The sequence below is a fragment of the Orcinus orca genome, chromosome 17 (assembly GCF_937001465.1).
Source record: "Orcinus orca chromosome 17, mOrcOrc1.1, whole genome shotgun sequence".
In the NCBI taxonomy this organism is placed as follows: Eukaryota; Metazoa; Chordata; class Mammalia; order Artiodactyla; family Delphinidae; genus Orcinus; species Orcinus orca.
The window spans coordinates 34,006,407-34,026,135 of NC_064575.1; the positions used below are offsets into that span (position 1 = coordinate 34,006,407).

At 40.0% G+C, this 19,729-nt stretch overlaps 2 protein-coding genes and 1 pseudogene across 5 annotated transcripts in view; 1 reads left to right on the forward strand and 2 right to left on the reverse strand.

The window, feature by feature from the left end:
- The window catches only part of LOC125961818 (metabotropic glutamate receptor 7-like), a 411,772-nt gene that overhangs the window by 57,215 nt on the left and 334,828 nt on the right, over positions 1–19,729 (reverse strand). The window lies entirely within an intron of this gene.
- The window catches only part of LOC125961808 (UDP-N-acetylglucosamine--peptide N-acetylglucosaminyltransferase 110 kDa subunit-like), a 250,670-nt gene that overhangs the window by 9,506 nt on the left and 221,435 nt on the right, over positions 1–19,729 (forward strand). For 2 of the 4 annotated variants that reach the window (XM_049700829.1, XM_049700830.1), the window contains exon 4: positions 521–3,009. The exons of 1 other annotated variant lie outside the window; for it this stretch is intronic. The gene's annotated coding sequence lies outside the window, so the exon portion shown is untranslated. Of the gene's footprint in view, positions 1–520; positions 3,010–19,729 lie in introns of those variants that run through there. One more of the 4 variants, XM_049700832.1, reaches the window with a different exon arrangement.
- LOC125961666 (ferritin light chain-like) lies at positions 4,680–8,270 on the reverse strand (annotated as a pseudogene).

Below are 19,729 nucleotides of genomic sequence, written 5' to 3' on the forward strand. Positions count from 1 at the left end.
AAGCCGCCCCACAAATTGTTAAGCAATGCCCACAATGCTTACCTCACCTTCCTGTTCCACATTATGTTGTTAATCCTCGTGGATTATTACCTAGACATGTATGGCAAATGGATGTTACTCGTATCCCGTCTTTTGGGAAATTACAGTTTGTTCATGTCACTATCGATACTTACTCTGGTTTCCTCTGTGCTACAGCACAGACCGGAGAAGCTACTAAACATGTTATCACTCATTTATTACACTGTTTTGCTTTCATGAACCTTCCCAAAATTATTAAAACAGATAATGGGCCCGCTGCTTTTGCAACATTTTGTAATTCATTACAAAATTACCCATATTACAGGCATTCCATATAACCCTCAAGGACAACGTATTATAGAACGTGCAAATAGATCTTTAAAGCTAACTATTGAAAAAATAAAAAGGGGGGAATTGTATAGAACAACGCCACATAACCTTATAAATCATGCTCTGTTTATTTTAAACGTTCTCACTGTTGACAAATTTGGCTGCTCTGCAGGGGGAAGGTTGGTGGCTGAGCCAAGATTGGCCTCTCAATCTCCGGAGGTCCTCTGGAAAGATCCGTTAACCAGCACTTGGCGTGGTCCTGATCCTGTGTTGATTTGGGGACGTGGTCACGTGTGTATCTTTCCCAGATCAGTGCCTGGACCTTGCTGGCTTCCTGAGCGCTTAGTCAAGCAAATAGATGGCTCGCCACAGCTCACCTAGTTCAGAAGATGAAGAAGCTCTGCACCTCTCCTGAAAATTTGACAGTGTTGATTCAGAAAAAGAAGAAGAAGAGGAGAGCACTTGCCAGGACGACTCAAAGGAGTGATGTTCCAACTTGGGGACAAATTAAACAACTGGTTTCACGAGCTCAAGAGTCAGTGAAACAACAGAATAATCCTGTTACACCTGTAACTTTATTTTTGGCTATGTTGGCAACCATTTCATGTGTTCCCTCTGTTAATGCAGCAACTGACTGGGCCTATGTACCTGATCCTCCAGTATTACAACCCATATCTTGGTTTGAAGCAGAGTTTCCTGTATTTTACAATGATAAGTGTTTATTGGCCTCTTATTGGGAATATAAAACAAACCAATATGTCTGTAAATTATACTAACTGGTTTAGTACCCATCCTGTCTGTCTTAGCCCATTGAATCTGGAAACTGGATGTGTAAAGGCTATTAGTTATGAGCATACAGATGTTTATGAGGAACGGATCAATCAATTAGTTTGTCAGGCTCTCCAGGCATCCTTCGTTTTACAGGAACCAACATTACTCTTACATGCCCGGCTACCAGCCAACGAGAGTATCTTAAGGATACCATCATTTGGTATAAAATGGGCAAGCTATTAATATTAGAGGTCAAATCTCATACGCCTCACCACTTAGGGATTCCGCTATTACTATAGCCAAGGTTACAGGTGAAGATTCAGGAAATTATTTCTGTATGAAGCGTTTACTTGGAGGACAAGGGATACTTATAGCTGGGCGTAAGGTTACTATGCTTAACAGAAAATCAAAAAATCAATTGCCTCCCCTTACGACCGTTAACTTTCCTGGATCCAATTTTGAACATTGCAATGCATCTTGGAATAATAACCAAATATGGTGTACTATAGATTATACCAAGGTGTCAATTCTTATCTCTTCTTTTCCCATCATAGATAGGTTTATCACATTTCAAAAGAACTGGGATATATGGAAACTAGCTCTAACTTATTCCAATACACCTGTTATAACTTGTGTTGCTCCTCCATATACACGTTTGTGTGGTTCTATTAACATTGGTAATTCTTCCAAAGGAGGATATAATATTAGCTGTGTTAATTGTATTTTTAGCAGTTGTATGTTCCCTTCTGCAGGAACGCAATCTGTGCTTATACTAAAGCAACCCATGTATGTTATGGTGCCTGTACATCTGAGAGAACCTTGGTATGAAGATACTGGAGTACAGGCATGGGTGGAAGTCTCTAAAGCCTTGCAGAGGAGACGCTTTCTTGGGTGGCTAATAGTAAGTTTACTTGCGTCGGCTGCTGTGTCTGCTACCGTGGCTACTGCCGGTCTTGCTCTTTCACAGAGTATTCATCATGCTCACTTTGCTAATCAGTTATCTCAACATACCAGTCTTGCTTTATCTTTACAAAGTCACATATATTTACGGATTAATAACAAGTTAGATGAATTTAAAAACGCAATTTTGGGGATTGGAGATCAGATGGCAGCATTAAAATTGAGGATGCGTTTAGCTTGTCATGCAAAGTATACATGGATGTGTGTTACTCCTTAAAAGTACAGTGACTGTATTTGGGAATGGGAAAAAGTAAAAATGCATCTGCTGAGTGTTTGGTCAGATAATAATATTAGTCTTGATCTTAAGAAATTAAATGCTGAAATTCAGGATATACAAAATACACATCTTGATGATGTTTCGCCAGAAGATGTAATTCAAACTTTACTGGATCATTTAAAGTGGTTAAACCCTCAGTCTTGGATTACTGGAAGGTTGTCAGGATTTATTACCCTGGCCATAATTTGCCTATTATTGATAATAATCTTCTCATGTCTGTTTCGTATCCTCATGCAACAGTACACTACTCTCGGCACTAAACTTCATGGAATTATTTTGCAGCAAAAGTTAAAAAATAAAAAAGACCTGTGGGAAGCAGTCAGCCTTGAGAGCAGGTAAGGACATGCCAGGCATGCCGCCGCTGCTCGAAGGGACTGTCCCTACTTGTTCCCCTCCTTGTTCCATTCCATGGGAGACAAATCACCAGGGCCCAGAGATCAGAAAGAATGTAAAATGAGACAAGCAAAGCTGTCTTCCCCCTGCACATGCAGGTTATTTTTGATGCTTCTGGGTTTATGGGTTTCCTCCCAGGGAAGTTAACCTTGAGCCGAGACAGTCTGTAGGTAATGTAAACCACCATCTGGCAACCTTCCTTTTTCTAGTCTAGATAATCTGCAACTGTAGCGCAATAAAATTTGCCTTGCAACCATCAATTGTCTTGGTCCTTCTGACCCCATTCGTCGGTGCTACTTCAGTTCCTTACCCCTTCCCTTCTGACCCTGGGCGGTGAAATCCTCTTTCTCCGGCTGGTCCGCGGCACACATGAATATATGTTTTTGTCTTGCTGTACTGCGCCTGTGCTGTCTAGTAACAGATATTTTGTCTGCTAGTAGTGTTCTAGATTATGTCTTTCCAAAGCGCTGAGGCAGTGCACCTATTCTGTAGTTGCAGCTGATGCCTGAATGTAGCCTAGCTGACAAATTATTGATTAATAAGAACTTGAATTTCTCAAAGATTTGTACTGTTAACCAAAATCTGAGCAAGGAGTCTCAAATGTAATTCTTAGCCAGAATTACATGTTAATGAACCATTTAACAGTGTGAATCAAGGAACATCAGTGTAAGGATTTCTTTTAATTTATTTTTTACCTGCTTGAAATATCAGTTAAAGTTTGCCAGCTTGGTTGCAGATGAACGGACGTTGGAAGTTCACCAAACTACTTAATGTGGGATAGGATAATAGACTTCCAGCGCCCTCAAGGCTGTGACCTTGCAGCCATTTTACATAGCACATCCTCCTCCTATAGGGATGAACCTTTCCCTGGCCCGAAAAGTAGCAGCTCTGTTGAAGCTTTGCTTATTGTAACAGGCTTTTGTTTCCAGGTTACATGTCTGTGGAAGACTTAATTCTGAATAGAGATATAGATATTACTGGAAACTAATTGTTTTTTCTATTATACTCTGATTTATCAAAAAAGTAAAACATTTAAACTGTGCTACAGAAATTCAGAAGTTGTCTTGCAATCTTTAAACAATAAATGAGTTGCCCTTAAAAAAAAAAAAGGATTAAGCAGTTAAGCTGTTGGTCCCACATCAGACAAATTTTCCTATACCTTCTGTCAATATTGTTAACAGAGACTGTTATTTTATTAATCCTTATGATCCCGTGATTCTTTCTTTCATGTTTCAGGGCACAGCAGGTGAGAGAGTGGATTTGTTAAGCTGGGTGGGTTTATCCTTCTTTTATGCGTTCATTCAATTTTATGTTCATTTACTTATTGTACACACATGGCAATAGAAGCTGCTAAAGCAATCATTGCTATTCTGCAAAACAACAAGGCACAGAAGCAGATGTCTTATTTCTGAGATTTCTCCCCCCAGGATTATTATGATTAAAGATCCTTTCCCCCCACTCCCTGGAGAGGACAAGGGGCTGCTCGCTGGAGGTTTTTTAATGACTTGGGGAAAGGCTCAAATATCCCCCCATTATGGTAATCCACCCTAGGGGCAAACCACACAAGAATATTATGAATTTATTTTATTGTTCTATCCTTGCAAAGGTAATACTCAGCTCATTAGAATATGAAAACTATACTGTCAAATTTCAGAATTACATGGATGAAGAAAATCACCAGTGGCATCATATCACGTGTGTTATAGTTGTATTTACTATATTGACTATATTAACTATGTTGTGTTAACAATATATTGTATAACTATATATTGAAAAGGCAAAATGCTGTAACTTATTTCAGAAAAAATAATTATGTTGGCAAACCCCAAATTGTGCACTGTAGACAGGTCCTAGGAAAAGAAGATTTAATTCATAGTGGACAAGAGGTTAGCTTCTGTTTTCAGCCATGTGCTATTTCAAGAATTAAACGTCATGAATAATACAGGATATAAGAGGAATAGTCTAAAGACGGAAAAGCACATTTTGATTAGGAAAGAGAATTTAAGGCTTAAGTCTTTTTTTTTTTAAGGAAAACTGCCTTATTACTATGAGATAAGAAAATTGTTTCCTTCTTTTCTTCCTTGCTTTCTTCTTTTTCTTTTTTTTAACCTTTTTAATTTTGGATATTTGACCTCTAAGCTGAGATGACTGAAAATGCCTCCTCTGGGCATCAACATTTTTGAAAGACTTTTTCCCCCTCCCTAAGGGCTATTTGTCTCTTGGAGGCATTGCCTACATTACTCACCAAGAGGCAAGCATTTGTCCTTGCACTAAATGCTGACATCTCCTGATAAGAGGGAAGCTGCAAAGTAGAAGAATTGAAGGTCAATATGTTGATAGTGGTCTCAAGAGCATTGACGTACATTTGTGTATTGGGGAAGGGGAGAGAAGCTTGAGAGTGGGCCAGTGGGGAGGGGTAAATATTTTGTGATGCTGTCTACCTATGGGCTTATAAAGTTTACAGCTGCATTAGGAGGACAAGCATTACCATTAGCATGAAAAGTAGGGCAGACCTCAGTTGCAAAAGCTTCTAGCCATACACATAGGGCAATACGTAAATGATACACCTTATTGCATTCACCCATTCACCCTCCCCTGTTCATGCTAATTGGAAATTTCAATCCATTTCAGAGAAGTAACACAACTATCGATCATTTTCCCTGGCACGAATCTTCCTAGAGCTCACGCACTAGCCCATGTGTCTTAGATTTAATATCTGATCACTAGCTGGATTGAAGCCAAGAGGTGGTTCCCAAAGTTGCTGCACATTAGAATCACCTGGGGAACTCTGAGCCCTCCCTGTGCCCAGGCTCCTCCCTAGACCTACTGAATCAAAATCTCTGGGGCTGGGACCCAGACACCAATGTTTTTCTTAAAAGCTCTTTAGGTCATTCAAATGAGCAGCAAAGCTTGAGAAGCAGCCCAATAACGGGAACAAACTTATTTCACACAGATAAAGTGGGGCAATTCATGTGTTAAAAGAACATGAATATATGTCCATGCCTCTCTCACGCTTTGTCACAGTTTACCCTTCCCCCTCCCCATATCCTCAAGTCCGTTCTCTAGTAAGTCTGTGTCTTTATTCCTGTTTTACCCCTAGGTTCTTCATGACATTTTTTTTTCTTAAATCCATATATATGTGTTAGCATACGGTATTTGTCTCTCTCTTTCTGACTGACTTCTACACTGTTGGTGGGGATGTAAATTGGTGCAACCACTATGGAAAACACTATGACAGTTCCTCAAAAAGCTAAAAATAGAGCTACCATATGATCCAGCAATCTTACTCCTGGGCAAATATCTGGACAAAACTATAATTCGAAAACATACATGCACCCCTATGTTCACAGCAGCACTATTTATAATAGCCAAGACATGCAAACAACCTAAATGTCCACTCACAGATGAATGGATAAAGAAGATGTGATATATATAAAATGGAATACTACTCAGCTATAAAAAAGAATGAAATAATGCCATTTGCAGCAACATGGCTGGACCTAGAGACTATTATACTAAATGAAGTAAGTGAGAAGGAGAAAGACAAATACCATAAGGTACCACTTATATGTGGAATCTAGAATATGATACAAATGAACTTATCCATGACACAGAAACAGACTCACAGACATAGCACACAAACTTGTGGTTCCCGAGGGGAAGGGGGAGGTGGGGGAGTGATGGATTGGGAGTTTGGGATTAGCAGAGGTAACCTATTATATATATGGTGGATAAACAACAAGGTCCTACTGTATAGTACAGGGAACTATAGTCAATGTCCTGTAATTAACCATAATGGAAAAGAATATGAAAAATTATATATATGTATAACTGAATCACTTTGTTGTACAGCATAAACTAACACATTGTATATCAACTATACTTCAGTAAAATAAATTTTTTAAAAAAGAAAAAAAACATGAATATATATATATATACTTATAGATATATAGATATATATATTTCTTTTTTTCCTCTTTATTCTGTTTGTGTTTCAAATAGGCTTTTTTTTTTCCTTCTGCAAAAAGCGTTATTGTTTCCATTTGGTCCAAGGCTTGGGAGAGGGCTCCAGGGCGGTTACAAAGCTGCCTAGTAGCTGCAGAGCAGGGCTTCAGGCAGAAGCTCTGATGCCAGAGGGGCTCCTTCAGAGACTCCTGTTTGTGCTCGAGGGTGAGCCTTTCAAAGAGATACTCGCCCAGCACAGCCTGCGGACCAGCCAGCCTGCGGAGGTTGGTCAGGTGGTCGCCCATCTTCTTGATGAGTTTCACCTGCTCCTCCAGGAAGCGGCTCTCCAGGAAGTCACAGAGGTGGGAGTCTGCGCGGGCGGAAGCCAGGGCGCGCAGATGTGATAGTGCCTGGTGCAGGCTCTTCTCCCTAAGAATGGCGGCTTCCACAGCGTCCTGGGTTTTACCCCACTCATCTTGAGAAGGCTTCCGCGCATCCTGGAAGAGGGCGCGGCCACAGCACTGGTTTTGCATTTTCAAGAGACGCTGGGCGCCCTCACACTTCTCCTCAGCCAGTTGGCGAAAAATGTGGCCCACACTGTCCAGAGTCCCATTGTTGCTGTCGAAATAGAAGCTCAGAGAGAGGTAAGTGTCCCCAGATGCATGTTGAACAGGCGGTGGACGGCGGCCTCCACCTCGATGGAATAATTCTGACGAACCTGGGAACTCGTGGTTGATCAGTGATAAGGAGCTAAGCTCAAAAAACGGTGTTGGCCTGTCCTGGAGGCTGAGGATAGCTGAGTGGCTGATTCCAAAGGTTGCGACAGGAAGAAAGGTTGGAGGGTGGTCGGGGGCTGGAGCAAGGAGCGTCCCTGGGTCTGTTCATTCCAAACACTGTTGAAGCAAAAGACAGAACTGCAGGACTGCCGAGCGCACTGCCTCAAATAGGCTTTGATATAAATGAACAAGAAGTCCAAGCAAGGACAAAACTTACCCTTCCCCCCAGCAAAATAGCTGGCGATACTAGAATCTAGACCTGGGAAGGGATTCTTCCATTACTTTCTGAACATTCCAAGCCACTAGAGCAGTGGTTCTCAAAGTATGGTCACCTTGTAACCAAGCAGTACCCTATGGGGCCTTCCTAGGACAGACCCATCCCCCATATCCTCTGCTGTAGTTCCTCTCTGAAGTACTCAGATAATAGTATCTCAGGCATATTTCTTGAGTTTTCAGATGCTAAAAACCACCACCCAATGGAAGAAATTAACTCCTTGATGATCATGAGCACGTAGCCCCCAGACCTTCTGGCACCTAAGGATGGATAATGTTACCTGCCCTGTGGCCTCAACATCAACCAATCAGAGGATTGTGCACGAGCTGATCACATTCCCTGGGACGTCCCTCCCTCACCTGGCCTTTAAAAATGCTTTGCTGAAATCCTTTGGAGATTTCAGGGTGTTTTGGAACTCGGGCCACCCCTCTCCTTGCTCGATCCTGCAATAAACCTTTCTCTGCTCCAGACTCCAGCCTTTAGGTTTGTTTGGCCCTCACTGTGCTTCAGACAGACGAACCTGCATTCGGTAACAACCTGACCAGTTTTACCAGCGTCCCCTGATACTGTGTCAGATATTCAAGTTTTAGGGCCCTGTCCCAGCCCTATGGAATCAGCAACTCTGGTGGGGCTCAGTGATCTCTGTTATAACAGGCCCTCCAGATGATTTTTATTCACCTTAAAGTTTGAAAATATCTGCATTGTCAGCTGGCCAAAGCGTCCACCAGCAGGTGAAGGGGATTGGTGCCTGGAAAAGATAGGGACCAGCCAAGGCAAGTACAGCAGCATTTGCCGTGGTAGTAATGGAGAATGCCTTTTCTCCACTGGTTGGCACAGACTAGGATCTGGGAGCAGTGGCAGGGTTATTTAGGATGCTTTACATTTCAATGTAGAGGGACCGCTGTCCTGGTTTGCCAGGGACTTCCCCTGTGTGAGCACTTAAAATCTCATCCTGGCAAACCCCTTAGCCCTGGGTTTGAAAAACGTAGGGAATAACATGAAATTTAGGGGAAACATGATCTAGGTTTTGGGCAAGTCACAAGTGCTAATTAAAGCTAAGCAAGTATGGACAACACTAGCGTTCTTTAGCCCTTTGCGGGGAGGTAAATCTGATTGGGTGAAAGGACTTATTGTTAAGAGATCTTTGTAGAAACATCCCCTTCTGCTTAGTCCGCTGGTTCTCAGTTCTGGCTAGACATTGGCATCGTCTGAGGAGATTTAAAATGATTTTATTGGTCTACGATGACCAACCGTCAGTGTGAGGGTTTTTAAAAAGTGCTTCAGATGATTCTAATGCACAACCAAATTTAGGTGCCACTGCTTAAGCTTTTGAACCGCTGCTGCATATTTGCACCTCATCTTCCTATGAGAATATCCAACTGTAGTTGAGGTTTGTTTTTTTTTCTTTTTCTAACTGTCTTATTATAAGATTTACTGTCTTAAATAAGGTTGAATGTACAGAAAATCTTGCTAGTCCATCTGGTATAGCTGGATACTTAGAATAATATAGTTAAGATATATACCATTTAAGTATTGTGACTGGCCTTTTTTTGAAATTAACATATGCATTGAATTAGTATGTTCTCTTTTGAAGTTGTTATGTTGGGGAGCTATACCTCTAATCTGCCATTACTAAATATCTGGACACCTCTTATTAGGAATTGCTTTTAGAAATCTTTAGGGATTAAAACCAAGATTGCTGTATTATTTGTACTGGAACCACAAAAACCTCACAGAGTTCCCCCGCTGTACCTTCTACCCCCATCTCTAACCCTTGGCAACTTCTAATCTGTTCTCCATCTCCACGGTTTTGTTATTTTAAGAAAAATATGTAAACATAATCATGAATTACTTAATCTTCGGAGATCGGCTTTTCAAAATTTTTCCCTCGGCATCATTCCCTTGAAGTTCATTTCAATTTTTGCATATATTAATAATTTGTTCCAGAAACTTCCGGGAAGATGGCAGAAGAGTAAGACGCGGAGATCACCTTCCTCCCCACAGATACACCAGAAATACATCTACGCGTGGAACAACTCCTACGGAGCACCTACTGAACGCTGGCAGAAGACCTCAGACCTCCCAAAAGGCAAGGAACCCCCCACGTACCTGGTTAGGGCAAAAGAAAAAACTAAACAGAGACAAGAGGATAGGGACGGGTCCTGCACCAGCGGGAGAGAGCTGTGAAGGAGGAAAAGTGTCCACACACTAGGAGCCCCTTCGCGGGCGGAGACTTCGGGTGGCAGAGTGGGGGAGCTTGGGAGCCACGGAGGAGAGCACAGCAACAGGGGTGCGGAGGGCAAAGCGGAGAGATTCCAGCGCAGAGGATCGGGCCGAACGGCACTCACCAGCCGAGAGGATTGTCTGCTCACCCGCCGGGGCGGGCGGGGCTGGGAGCTGAGGCTCCGGCTTCTGTCGGAGCGCCGGGAGAGGACTGGGGTTGGCGGCGTGAGCACAGCCTGCAGGGCGTTGGTGCGCCGCGGCTAGCCGGGAGGGAGTCCGAGGAGGGGTCTGGACCTGTCGAATAGGCAAGAGACTTTTTCTTCCCTCTTTGTTTCCTGGTGCGCGAGGAGAGGGGATTAAGAACGCTGCTTGGGAGAGCTCCAGGGACGGGCGCGAGCCGCCGCTAAAAGTGCGGAGCCCAGAGACGGACATGAGACGCTAGGGCCGCTGCTGCCGCCACCAGGAGGCCTGTGTGCGAACACAGGTCACTGTCTACACCCCCTTCCGGGGAGCCTGTGCAGCCCGCCACTGCCAGGGTCCCGGGATCCAGGGACAACTCCCCCGGGAGAACGCACAACGTCACGCCGGCCTCTGCCGCCGCAGGCCCGCCCCACACTCCGTGACCCTCCCTACCCCCCCGGCCTGAGTGAGCCAGAGCCTCCGAATCAGCGGCTCCTTTAACCCCGTCCTGTCTGAGCAAAGAACAGACGCCCTCCGGCGACCTACACGCACAGGCAGGGCCAAATCCAAAGCTGAGCCCCTGGGAGCTGTGAGAACAAAGAAGAGAAAGGGAAATCTCTCCCAGCAGCCTCAGAAGCAGCAGATTAAAGCTCCACAATCAACTTGATGTACCCTGCATCTGTGGAATACATGAATAGACAACGAATCATCCCAAATTAAGGAGCCCTGTGGATGAAAGGCTCTTGGTGCTGCAGCCAGGAGTCAGTGCTGTGCCTCTGAGGTGGGAGAGCCAACTTCAGGACACTGGTCCACAAGAGGCCTCCCAGCTGCACATAATGTCAAACAGCGAAAATCTCCCAGAGATCTCCATCTCAACGCCAGCACCCAGCTTCACTCAACGACCAGCAAGCTACAGTGCTGGACATCCTATGCCAAACAACTAGCAAGACAGGAACACAACCCCACCCATTAGCAGAGAGGCTGCCCAAAATCATAATAAGTCTACAGACACCCCAAAACACACCACCAGACGTGGACCTGCCCACCAGAAAGACAAGATCCAGCCTCATCCACCAGAACACAGGCACTAGTACCCTCCACCAGGAAGCCTACACAACCCACTGAACCAACCTTAGCCACTGGGGACAGACACAAAAAATAACAGGAACTACGAACCTTCAGCCTGCAAAAAGGAGACCCCAAACACAGTAAGATAAGCAAAATGAAAAGACAGAAAAACACACAGCAGATGAAGGAGCAAGATAAAAACCCACGAGACCTAACAAATGAAGAGGAAATAGGCAGTCTACCTGAAAAAGAATTCAGAATAATGATAGTAAAGATGATCCAAAATCTTGGAAATAGAATAGACAAAATGCAAGAATCAGTTAACAAGGACCTAGAAGAACTAAAGATGAAACAAACAATGATGAACACAATAAATGAAATGAAAAATACTCTAGATGGGATCAATAGCAGAATAACTGAGGCAGAAGAACGGATAAGTGACCTGGAAGATAAAATAGTGGAAATAACTACTGCAGAGCAGAATAAAGAAAAAAGAATGAAAAGAACTGAGGACAGTCTCAGAGACCTCTGGGACAACATTAAATGCACCAACATTCGAATTATAGGGGTTCCAGAAGAAGAAGAGAAAAAGAAAGGGACTGAGAAAATATTTGAAGAGATTATAGTTGAAAACTTCCCTAATATGGGAAAGGAAATAGTTAATCAAGTCCAGGAAGCACAGAGAGTCCCATACAGGATAAATCCAAGGAGAAATATGCCAAGACACATATTAATCAAACTGTCAAAAATTAAATACAAAGAAAACATATTAAAAGCAGCAAGGGAAAAACAACAAATAACACACAAGGGAATCCCCATAAGGTTAACAGCTGATCTTTCAGCAGAAACTCTGCAAGCCAGAAGGGAGTGGCGGGACATATTGAAAGTGTTGAAGGAGAAAAACCTGCAACCAAGATTACTCTACCCAGCAAGGATCTCATTCAGATTTGATGGAGAAATTAAAACCTTTACAGACAAGCAAAAGCTGAGAGAGTTCAGCACCACCAAACCAGCTCTACAACAACTGCTAAAGGAACTTCTCTAGGCAAGAAACACAAAAGAAGGAAAAGACCTACAATAACGAACCCAAAACAATTAAGAAAATGGGAATGGGAACACACATATCGATAATTACCTTAAATGTAAATGGACTAAATGCTCCCACCAAAAGACACAGATTGGCTGAATGGATACAAAAACAAGACGCATATATTTGCTGTCTACAAGAGACCCACTTCAGACCTAGAGACACATACAGACTGAAAGTAAGGGGATGGAAAAAGGTATTTCATGCAAATGGAAACCAAAAGACAGCTGGAGTAGCAATTCTCATATCAGACAAAATAGACTTTAAAACAAAGACTATTAGAAGAGACAAAGAAGGACACTACATAACGATCAAGGGATCGATCCAAGAAGAAGATATAACAATTGTAAATATTTATGCACCCAACATAGGAGCACCTCAATACATAAGGCAAATACTGACAGCCATAAAAGGGGAAATCGACAGTAACACATTCATAGTAGGGGACTTTAACACCCCACTTTCACCCATGGACAGATCATCCAAAATGAAAATAAATAAGGAAACACAAGCTTTAAATGATACATTAAACGAGATGGACTTAATTGATATTTATAGGGCATTCCATCCAAAAACAACAGAATACACATTTTTCTCAAGTGCTCGTGGAACATTCTCCAGGATAGATCATATCTTGGGTCACAAATCAAGCCTTGGTAAATTTAAGAAAATTGAAATTGTATCAAGTATCTTTTCCGACCACAACGCTATGAGACTCGATATCAATTACAGGAAAAGATCTGTAAAAAAATACAAACACATGGAGGCTAAACAATACACTACTTAATAACGAAGTGATCACTAAGAAATCAAAGAGGAACTCAAAAAATACCTAGAGACAAATGACAATGGAGACACGACGACTCAAAATCTATGGGATGCAGCAAAAGCAGTTCTAAGAGGGAAGTTTATAGCAATACAATCCTACCTTAAGAAACATGAAACATCTCGAATAAACAACCTAACCTTGCACCTAAAGCAATTAGAGAAAGAAGAACAAAAACCCCCAAAGTTAGCAGAAGGAAAGAAATCATAAAAATCAGATCAGAAATAAATGAAAAAGAAATGAAGGAAACGATAGCAAAGATCAATAAAACTAAAAGCTGGTTCTTTGAAAGGATAAACAAAATTGATAAGCCATTAGCCAGAGTTACCAAGAAAAAAAGGGAGAAGACTCAAATCAATAGAATTAGAAATGAAAAAGGAGAAGTAACAACTGACATTGCAAAAATACAAAAGATCATGAGAGATTACTACAAGCAACTCTATGCCAATAAAATGGACAACCTGGAAGAAATGGACAAATTCTTAGAAAGGCACAACCTGCCAAGACTGAATCAGGAAGAAATAGAAAATATGAACAGACCAATCACAAGCACTGAAATTGAAACTGTGATTAAAAATCTTCCAACAAGCAAAAGCCCAGGACCAGATGGCTTCACAGGCAAATTCTATCAAACATTTAGAGAAGAGCTAACACCTATCCTTCTCAGACTCTTCCAAAATATAGCAGAGGGAGGAACACTCCCCAACTCATTCTACGAGGCCACCATCACCCTGATACCAAAACCAGACAAGGATGTCACAAAGAAAGAAAACTACAGGCCAATATCACTGATGAACATAGATGCAAAGATCCTCAACAAAATACTAGCAGACAGAATCCAACAGCACATTAAACGGATCATACACCATGATCAAGTGGGGTTTATTCCAGGTATGCAAGGATTCTTCAATATATGCAAATCAATCAACGTGATACACCATATTAACAAATTGAAGGAGAAAAACCATATGATCATCTCAATAGATGTAGAGAAAGCTTTTGACAAAATTCAACACCCATTTATGATAAAAACCCTGCAGAAAGTAGGCATAGAGGGAACTTTCCTCAACATAATAAAGGCCATATATGACAAACCCACAGCCAACATCGTCCTCAATGGTGAAAAACTGAAAGCATTTCCACTAAGATCAGGAACAAGACAAGGTTGCCCACTCTCACCACTCTTATTCAACATAGTTTTGGAAGTTTTAGCCACAGCAATCAGAGAGAAAAGGAAATAAAAGGAATCCAAATTGGAAAAGAAGAAGTAAAGCTGTCACTGTTTGCAGATGACATGATCCTATACCTAGAGAACCCTAAAGATGCTACCAGAAAACTACTAGAGCTAATCAATGAATTTGGTAAAGTGGCAGGATACAAAATTAATGCACAGAAATCTCTGGCATTCCTATACACTAAGGATGAAAAATCTGAAAGTGAAATCAAGAAAACACTCCCATTTACCATTGCAACAAAAAGAATAAAATATCTAGGAATAAACCTACCTAAGGAGACAAAAGACCTGTATGCAGAAAATTATAAGACACTGATGAAAGAAATTAAAGATGATACAAATAGATGGAGAGATATACCATGTTCTTGGATTGGAAGAATCAACATTGTGAAAATGACTCTACTACCCAAAGCAATCTATAGATTCAATGCAATCCCTATCAAACTACCACTGGCATTTTTCACAGAACTAGAACAAAAAATTTCACAATTTGTATGGAAACACAAAAGACCCCGAATAGCCAAAGCAATCTTGAGAACGAAAGAAGGAACTGGAGGAATCAGGCTCCCTGACTTCAGACTATACTACAAAGCTACAGTTATCAAGACGGTATGGTACTGGCACAAAACCAGAAAGATAGATCAATGGAACAGGATAGAAAGCCCAGAGATAAACCCACGCACATATGGTCACCTTATCTTTCACAAAGGAGGCAGGAATGTACAGTGGAGAAAGGACAGCCTCTTCAATAAGTGGTGCTGGGAAAACTGGACAGGTACATGTAAAAGTATGAGATTAGATCACTCCCTAACACCATACACAAAAATAAGCTCAAAATGGATTAAAGACCTAAATGTAAGGCCAGAAACTATCAAACTCTTAGAGGAAAACATAGGCAGAACACTCTATGACATAAATCACAGCAAGATCCTTTCTGACCCACCTCCTAGAGTAATGGAAATAAAAACAAAAATAAACAAATGGGACCTAATGAAACTTCAAAGCTTTTGCGCAGCAAAGGAAACCATAAACAAGACCAAAAGACAACCCTCAGAATGGGAGAAAATATTTGCAAATGAAGCAACCGACAAAGGATTAATCTCCAAAATTTACAAGCAGCTCATGCAGCTCAATAACAAGAAAACAAACAACCCAATCCAAAAATGGGCAGAAGACCTAAATAGACATTTCTCCAAAGAAGACATACAGACTGCCAACAAACACATGAAAGAATGCTCAACATCATTAATCATTAGAGAAATGCAAATCAAAACTACAATGAGATATCATCTCACACCAGTCAGAATGGCCATCATCAAAAAATCTAGAAACAATAAATGCTGGAGAGGGTGTGGAGAAAAGGGAACACTCTTGCACTGCTGGTGGGAATGTGAATTGGTTCAGCCACTATGGAGAACAGTATGGAGGTTCCTTAAAAAACTACAAATAGAACTACCATATGACCCAGCAATCCCACTACTGGGCATATACCCTGAGAAAACCAAAATTCAAAAAGAGTCATGTACCAAAATGTTCATTGCAGCTCTATTTACAATAGCCCAGAGATGGAAACAACCTAAGTGCCCATCATCGGATGAATGGATAAAGAAGATGTGGCACATATATACAATGGAATAATACTCAGCCATAAAAAGAAACGAAATTGAGCTATTTGTAATGAGGTGGATAGACCTAGAGTCTGTCATACAGAGTGAAGTAAGTCAGAAAGAGAGAGACAAATACCGTATGCTAACACATATATATGGAATTTAAGAAAAAAAAATGTCATGAAAAACCTAGGGGTGAAACAGGAATAAAGACACAGACTTACTAGAGAATGGACTTGAGGCTATGGGGAGGGGGAAGGGTAAACGGTGACAAAGCGAGAAAGAGGCATGGACATGTATACACTACCAAACGTAAGGTAGATAGCTAGTGGGAAGCAGCCACATAGCACAGGGAGATCAGCTCGGTGCTTTGTGACCGCCTGGAGGGGTGGGATAGGGAGGGTGGGAGGGAGGGAGACGCAAGCGGGAAGAGATATGGGAACATATGTGTATATATAACTGATTCATTTTGTTGTGAAGCTGAAACTAACATACCATTGTAAAGCAATTATACTCCAATAAAGATGTTAAAAAAATAATTTGTTCCTTTTTGTTGCTCGGTAGTATTCTATCATCAGATTTTATCACAATTTGTTTCAACATTCATCCACTGAAAGACATTTGAGTAGTTGCCAGTTTTTGGCTATTATAAATAAAACTGCTATGAACATTTATGTGTAAGTTTCTGTGGGAACTTAATTAAGTTTTTGTTTCTTTTGCATAAATGCTCAAGAGTACAATTACTGCGTTGTAGGGTGAATCTACTTTTAGGATTAAAAGAGACTGTCAAGCTGTTGATCAGAGTGGCTAAACCATTTTATTTTCCCACCAGTGATGTGATATAATTTTTCTATGTACTCGCCAGCATTTGATGTTGTCACTATACTTTAATTTTAGTTACTCTCTGACATCTCATTATGGTCTTAATTTGCATTTCCCTAATGGCTAATGATGCTGAGCATCTTTTCATGTGCTCCTTTGCCGTGTGTATATTCTCTTCCATGAAATGTCTGTTCCTGTCTTCTGCCTATTTTCTAGTTGGATTTTTTTAAGTTGTTTGGAGAGTTCTTTGTATGTTATAGATACAAGTCATTTGTCTCATATGGGATTTTCAAATATGTTTTCCTACTGTGTAATTTGAGTTTTCATCCACTTAAAAGGATCTTCTATGAAGCATTTTTAACTCATTTTGATGAGATCCAATTTATCAGTTTTTGCCTTTATTGATCATACTTTTGGTGTCAAGTCTAAGAATTATTCCCCTTGTTCTAGATGCCAAACATTTTCTCCTATTTTTTTTCTAAAAATGCCCTGCTTTTACATTTAAGATTATGATCCACTTTGATTTAATTTTTGTGTAAGGTGTGGAGGTTAAGGTTCATTTTTTGTTTGTTTTTGTCGAGGGATGTCCAACTGTTTCAGTACCATTTTTTGAAAAGTCTATTCTTCCTTGATAGCTTTTGCACTGCTGTCAAAAACAAGTTATATGTATTTATGTCAGTCTATTTCTGGGTTCTCTATTCCATTCCATTGATCTATGTATCTACCCTCCATCATTACTGCAAAATCTTGAAATTGGGTAGATTAATTCCTCCCATTTTCATCTTCCTTTACAAGTTGTTTTAGCTATTCTTCAGCCTCTTCTTACCATATAAATCTTAGAATAAGCTTGTCTATATCCACAGAAACCTTGAGGGCATTTTAAGAGTAATTGTGTTAAGCCTCTTAACTTGGGGAGAATTGACATCTTTACCATGTTGTGTTTTCTAATCCATGAACAAGGTATGTCTCCCTATTTGTTTGGGACTTAAAAATTTTTCTTCATCAGCATTTTGTAATTTTCAGTATAGAGGTCCTATAAATGTCTTATTGGGCTTATATTTAGGTATTTATTTAGGTCAGTTGTAAATGGCATCACATATTTTTATTTAAGCTTCTACACATTTGTTATTAATATATAATTTGATAAAATTGTGGTGATCTTGTACTCTAAATCATTTACAAACTAATATTATTTCTCAAGATTTTTGTGGATTCCTTGGTATTTTCTCCATTTAGATTATCATCTCATCTTCAGATACAGACAGTTTTACTTTTCCTTATTCAGTATAATAGGATATATTACTATTCAACATTCAGTAGGATATGTTCCTTCCTATGCAACGTAGTAGGAATAGTCCTTTTATCTTTTAAATAAACTTTTTAAAAATTTAACTTTTAAATTTATGTATTTATTTATTTTTGCTTTATTTTCTTACTAGACCCTCCAGTGATATATTTAATAAAAGTGGTGAGAGCAGATATCGGTGCCTTGTTTCTGATCTTACAGAGAAAGCATCCAGTCTTCCACAGTTAAATATCATGTCGGTATAGGTTGTTTGTAGATCATCTTTATGAGTTTCAGTATGTTCCTTTTCTATTCCTAGTTTGCTTGGAGTTTTTTTTCTTCTTTTTTTAAAATCATGAATGGGATTGGATTTTGTCAAATGCTTTCTCTGCATTAATGGATAGGATCACATGACTTTTCCCCCTTAATCTATTGGATATGGTGGATTACACTGTTTAATTTTCAAATATTTAACCAACTTTGCATAACTGGAATAAATCCCACTTGGTCATGGTATATTATTCTTTTCATATATTTCTGGATTTAATTTGCTAATATTTGGCTGAGGGTTTTTCAGCCAATTTCATAAAAAATATTGGTCTGTAGGTTTCTTCTTTCTATACTATCCCTGTCTGGTTTTGGTATCAAGGTAATACTGGCTTCATAAAATTAATTAGAAACTGTTCCCTCTACTTCTATTTCTTATCAAATCATGTAAAATTGGTGTTAATTCTTTAAGTCTTGGGTAAAAGTGAAACATCTAAGCCTGAACATTTCTTTTGGGAGTTTTTAAATGAAAAACCAGTGTTTCTAATGGTTACAGGAAAATTGAGATTATCTATTTCATCTTGGCTGAGTTTTGGTAGTTTTGGGTGTAGAAACATTGGCCCATTTCATCTACATTTTTGAATTTATAGTGTAGACTTGTTCATAGTAACTTGTCCCTCATTAACCTGCAGGATATGTCATGGTATCCCTGGTTGCATTTCTGATATCTGTGATTTGTGCCATCTCTCTGTTTATCTTTATCAGTCTTGCTAGATCTTTATTGGTTAGATTGCTTATTTCAAAGAACCAGCCTTTTGTTTCATTGATTTCCCCCCCTATTTTCCTGTTTTCAGTTTCATGGATTTCTGTTTCATCTTTATTATTTCCTTCTTTCTGCTTGTTTAGTGTTTTTTCCTCTTCCTTTTTTACTATTTTAATATAGAAAATTAGATTATTGCTTTGAAATATTTTCTTTCCCAATTTAGTGCTATAAACTTCCCTTTCAGCATTGCTTTCACTTCATTCCGCAAACTTTGATCTGTTATATCTCCATTTTCTTTTATTCTATGCATTTAAAAATTTTTTCCTTGATGCTGTCTTTTTTACCCATGAGTTATTTGGAAGTGTGATGTTTAGTTTTCATGTGATTGAAGGTTTTCCTGTTGTCTTTCTCTTATTGATTTCTAGTCTGATTCCATTACGGCTAGAGAACATACTCTCTATGATTTTAATTCTTTTAAATCTGCTAATGTTTTTTTATCGCCCAGTATATGGTATATGAGTGAATGTTCCATGGACACTTGAATATGTATTCTGCTCTTACTGAGTGTGTTCTTTAAATGTCAGTTATATCCTGTTGATTGATGATGTTTTCAGTTCTTCCAT